This window comes from Podarcis gaigeae (genome assembly GCF_964106915.1).
Source record: "Podarcis gaigeae genome assembly, chromosome: 4".
In the NCBI taxonomy this organism is placed as follows: Eukaryota; Metazoa; Chordata; class Lepidosauria; order Squamata; family Lacertidae; genus Podarcis; species Podarcis gaigeae.
In genome coordinates this window covers 39,121,538-39,127,313 of record NC_139677.1, presented here as the reverse complement: position 1 = coordinate 39,127,313, position 5,776 = coordinate 39,121,538, and the positions used below count along the sequence as shown (strand labels likewise).

The 5,776-nt window shown below is 40.8% G+C and overlaps 1 long non-coding RNA gene across 1 annotated transcript; it reads left to right on the top strand.

Annotated features, from left to right (window-relative positions):
• Positions 1–1,709: 1,709 nt before the first annotated feature.
• LOC310842589 lies at positions 1,710–3,563 on the top strand. The gene is made up of 2 exons (XR_014563249.1): positions 1,710–1,819; positions 3,481–3,563. It is a non-coding gene; the product is annotated as an uncharacterized lncRNA (long non-coding RNA).
• Positions 3,564–5,776: the final 2,213 nt, after the last annotated feature.

Genomic DNA, 5,776 nt, shown 5'->3' with positions numbered 1-5,776 from the left:
AGAAATGTGAGTGGGCATATAAATGTTTAACCAGGCAGAAGGCCTTCTCAGTAGTGGCACTAACCTTGTGGAATACCTTCCCATCTCCTGTCAAGTATATTGTATTCAGGAGACATCTGAAGGTAGCCCTGTACAGAGAAGCTTTTTAAGATTTAATGTTTTACTATGTTTTTATGTATGCTGGAAGCCACCCAGAGTGGCTGGGGCAACCCAGTAAGAAGGGTGCGGTACAAATTATTATTATTAATAATAATAATGATAGTTTTAACATTTGTATAGCTGGAAGGTAGCCTACTGCACACGTACACCTATTGCTCTACCTATTGCTCTACCTGCAGCTCCGCTCACCCCTTGGAAGTTTCCCCATGAGGCAGTGTGGGCCTTGAGCTGAGGAAGGTTACCCTCAGTTCGAAATAATTCATTGATAAAAGTGGATTTTGTTTTATTCAATATTTGAATGCCCCAAACAAATGAAAGCACTATAGTGAATCAGGCAGTTCCTTGAGTCGTATAAGGGTTAGGGGCATGTCCGTATTTCATTTTTTTACAAGAGTTTGGGAATCCTAGTGGGCATGCAATTGAGTAGAAGTCATTCTTGGGCAGGTGAGAACAGATGGGAAAGAGAAAGTGAACAAAGAATGGACAGAATCTGGCATTGATTAGTATTTTCTTTCATAGGTGGGATGAACAGAAAGGAATACTTATTAAATTTATAAGTTGAACAAAAGCCAAGGATGGGCTTCAAACACTAAAGGGCATGACCAGAATACACAATAATTGTGGACTATTGTGATGCAACAGAACAAGTCTGAGTAAGAAACAGTGAAATGACACTCAGTGTTTTTACCCATAGTAAGGTCAAGTTGTCTAGTACAGAATGATAACTAATTGGCTAGACAGGATAATAAAGATTTCATAGTGGTTTAGTAGCTGAAGTTTCCGAGCACTTTTCAAAGGCAGCATGTTGCAGTAATCTTAATGTCATGTAAGTAAGGCATGAGCAACTGTGGCCAGATCAGACATCTTCAGTAACTGGAGATCCAACTCCACCCCATCTCATTGAAAGAAAAGCAGGAGATTAAGGTCCATAGGCCTGGATGAAGAAGAAGAACTTTGGCTGGTAACTAAGAAACAGATAGTGATGGCACCAGACCATTAGATTATGACAGGAACGAGGTTATTATTTTAAAGTATTACGGTAAATCCTAAACATTAATGTGGACAGCAAAATAAATTACGCTAATTTGGTATGGTGGGTGAAGGCTCAAGGTGGGCTTCTGGTGAGGCGACTGAAACCACTTTCTCTTCCTTTATCCCTCCTGCTGCACCACTGTGAGCAAAGCCATAAAAGGTAAAGGTACCCCTGCCCGTATGGGCCAGTCTTGCCAGACTCTAGGGTTGTGCGCTCATCTCACTCTATAGGCCGGGAGCCAGCGCTGTCCGCAGACACTTCCGGGTCACGTGGCCAGCGTGACAAGCTGCATCTGGCGAGACAGCGCAGCACACGGAACACCGTTTACCTTCCCGCTGGTAAGCGGTCCCTATTTATCTACTTGCACCCGGAGGTGCTTTCGAACTGCTAGGTTGGCAGGCGCTGGGACCGAACGACGGGAGCGCACCCCGCTGCGGGGATTCGAACCGCCAACCATACGATCGGCAAGTCCAAGGCACTGAGGTTTTACCCACAGCGCCACCCGTGTCCCTGAGCAAAGCCATAGTTTCATCCAAACCTGGGACAAAGCCAGAGTTTAGCATTGAATTGCAATGATGTGACCAAGAAGTAAAGCAGTGAGCTGGAGAGAGAATCAGAGCAACATCTGTGAGTAATGTTTGATTTCTGTTCTAATCCAAGGCTGTGGGCTATGGGAGAAACAAGACCTTTTGGGGGTGTTGATGCTGTGAACCCCTCCATTGTAGGCTCAGGTTGTATATATGTGTAAATAAATCATATATCACAATGACACCACAGTCTCTGTGTGACTTATTTCAAATGGAAACACGAACCCTGAGTAAGTGCCTTGGACTTCTGGAATCAAGCACCACCCAGCGATTGGGGTGGCATTCGGCAATAAGTATACAAGACAGAATTGGAACATGGAAGAGATCTGAAGAGCTCTCTATGTCCAGAATGGAAATTTCACTAGCTTCGATTCCTTTAGGGAACAATTCTGTTTTCATTTTTATTCCAGGATTATTAAGTACACTGGACCTTTCTTGGTTTGATCTATGGCTCAGGTTTTCATAGTGAATGTGACTCCTCTGATGAAATTCTTCTTTGCCTTCTAAATAAAGATTATTACAGCTCGAGGTCAATTCAGGTTGCACTTCTGTTTAAAGGACTGCTGCTTCAGGGAATCATTTGGGAAGAGAATATTTTTGCAAGACATAAATCAACTCTCCTTAATTCAACTTTTAAGAAAAAATAGAAAACACAAAAAAACTTATGGACGATGGCTCCTATAAATCCAAATGTGATTTTATTCTTGCCCTTTGGCTAATATTTAATATTGAACAGATTTATCCAGGTTTCACTGCAGGTTAAGGCCACTGCAGATTAAGTTAGAGGCCCCAGGACAGTCTGGCCTTTTGAGTAATGCCATCATATTTTGCTCTGTAAGGCGACATACACACATACATATAAATGAAATATGGACTGCAGAATATTCCAAGTCAAACTCAATCACGTAGTATCTCTGTATAGAGCTGCAAGCAGTTAGCATTCTTGCTTACCAATGATGCGAGTAAGCTGGATCTAAAGTGATATAGGCAGCATTCTGTTCATGCATGGGTGTGTTCCAGTTTTCCCTCCTGTGCCAAGTCCAAAGTAGCACCCTATGTACAGTAAATATCCATTGCAAGAATCAAGTATTCCCCCCTTCTCCATAGACATGTGGAAGCATTTTCCACAGAGGTAGGGTTGCGAAACAGGATTGAAGCCAGTCCTAAGCCAGTAATGTTTTCTTGCATTGTGCACCAGTATGTAACCTGATCATTATTTATGAGTCACAACATTTTCTTATATTATTGTCATGAAGTAGAAGGACATTCGAAAACCTTGCAAAAGAAAACCCAGCTCCTATATTCCAGTTCAGCTGTACTGAGCATGTGCACTGCAGGGAAGGGCCATTGCTGAGTAGATAGATAGATGATAGATAGATAGATAGATAGATAGATAGATAGATAGATAGATAGATGATAGATAGATAGATGATAGATAGATAGATAGGTAGGTAGATAGATAGATAGATAGATAGATAGATAGATAGATAGATGATAGATAACCATTGTAGATTTTTGTATGCTTCTTGACATGTTTGTTAGTCGAGCAAGAACTACTGCCAAGGACACATGTGGATAAATGTAACATGTAATTCAATATTTATTGACTCCCCTGACTGGTGGTTTTATATGTGGCTTTTGTTTGTGTTTGTTCTAAATACGGCATTATTTTGATTAATGGGATATTTCCTTGATTTCTAGGTAAACCACCTTGTGGCCATCTATGGTGAAAAGTGGTCTATAAATATTGAAAATAAATATCATCTTCTGCCTGCTGTGGAAAAGCATTTCCTTGCTCCCTTTTTCAGATTTTGTATATATCATCACAAAGCAGTTTGTGCCACCAACTACTGATGCTTAATGTCACTGTTGCATACAATGGAAATCCCAAAGCAAAGACAAGTTCAGGGCCTTCTGTGACGGAAGCCAGAACACACAGAAACGCCGTTTACCTTCCTGCTGCAGAGGTACCTATTTGTCTACTTGCACTGGTATGCTTTCGATCTGCTAGGTTGGCAGAACCACTTTGTTGTTGTTGTTTTTAATCTATCGGCTAATGCACCAATATCATGTTGCAGACTATTTTAGCAAAACAGCAACCTCACCCTGTCACTGAGGAAGAAACTACATTCTGTCTTGACTGAGTAAAGTTTACTCTCTCTATTTGGCAAAGCCTAATTGAAATTTCAGGCTTGTAATGAAATACACTCATGAAAGCTTTTATTGTACAACAGGAAATTCACTTGCAAGTTTTGAGTGCTGTATACTTGCTTTCTCCTGAAAACGTTTAACCAAAGAGCAGAAGAGTTGACTAAGTCCTAGCTGGTCAGTTTGGTTTTTGACACTGAACATTTGCATGTAACTGGATCAGACAGAGAGACATGTTTAAAGGCAGCTGATTTCTGTCCACAAAAAAACAGCAACAGCACCTGTTGGAACAGGCATACTTCTTCTGTAAATCTGTCAGAGGTCATCATCATACAGAAGAAAATACTAGATAAATTCCCTTTAGACACATGGAAGTTAGCATTAAGAATCATAATGGTATTTTCTTAACAAAGAAAATAAACCAGCGACTAAATTGGAACCAACCATCAGCAAAAGGCCTTGGGATCTTGAAACAGCTTTAGCCAAAGTTTCATGAATGACTGGCTGAATATTAGTAAAACGATGGTTTTTATAAGCAGACCCCATTTAGTGTCACTCATGACTGGAAAATAGCAGAAACCTAAGAGGAACATTTTAACAGCAGGAAAAGTATCAGTGTTATTTTAAAACTGGAGCTGGGGGAGTTAGGGCAAAATTCCCTGCCAAGAAAACATAATGCTTTGGAGACCTTTGTAAGTCTCAAAGGAATTGTTAAAAAATTAAAAGGGTAACAAGAGATTTTTAAAAAGAAACAATGAGAATGAGAATTTTTAAAACATGGTTTGATGTGTCCTGGATGTCAAGGTTTATTATGCTATCAAGATAAAATCATGTAGAAGTCTGCAAGATAAAATGCAAATAAAAATTACTTAAAATAGTCCCCTCCTCAGCTGAAGGATGTGTGGTTCACTTCATGAAGGACCTTCCGGCACTGCTTACCAGTTGCCTGGTGTCTTTTTGGGCTCCTCTTTTCCACTTCATTCCACAGTGAACGCTTAGTGAGGGTTGCGTTGTCAAAGAAGGCATCCTATCTGTCCTCTCCTATATGAATGTTTCTGAAATTACAATTACATGCTATATGTATGACAACCATACATCAAGTTGTCAATACAAGTCTGTACTTCATCTTGGCCACTCTTGCTCTTGTTTGTGTCTCCTGTTTTATTCCCCAGCTCCCTGCAATGTCCTTTTACTATATCTAGTTTGCCTCTTTCCCCTGAAGTCTGCCTTGAAATCTCCAAGCTGTCATCCTTTGCTGCCCCACTCTTCTCCCTGAGGTGCTGTGATTCTGGCATGGTAGAGGTTTGAATCAGAAGATCTTTGGTGCCCCTTCCAACTCTGATACTGTATGAGACCTGTTTTTTTATTCTGCATGCAAGTATTGTTCAATCATGTTTGCCTTCCATGTGAAGTCATATGGCCTAGACACAGGACTACCATCTCATTGAAAAACCCATTTCCACTGAGCCAACCAAAGATCTATGAATGAACTCATTTGGAACAAACACAAACAAACAAACAAACAAACCAAAGCAAAGTAGGGCTGGTCCAAGGCATTTTTCTACCTGAAGGTGCCCTCTCCTTCCACATGCACAAGCTAACTAGACTTGCAGTTACATCAACATTGGAAATGGGAAAGAATCCTCCACTCCATCTGAAGACAGCAGGCTAGTTTAGGGGAATGTTAGTCCCCAAGAATCTGTCACCTGAGAGAGTTGTTTCACTCTGCCCAATGATAGGGCTGGTCCTGAAGGAAAGATATGTCTCTCTCTGTTTTAATTTCTAGCTGAAGGTAATCCGTAAATAACTCCGTTAATATTTTAAAGCCATGCACTTCATTCTCCACACA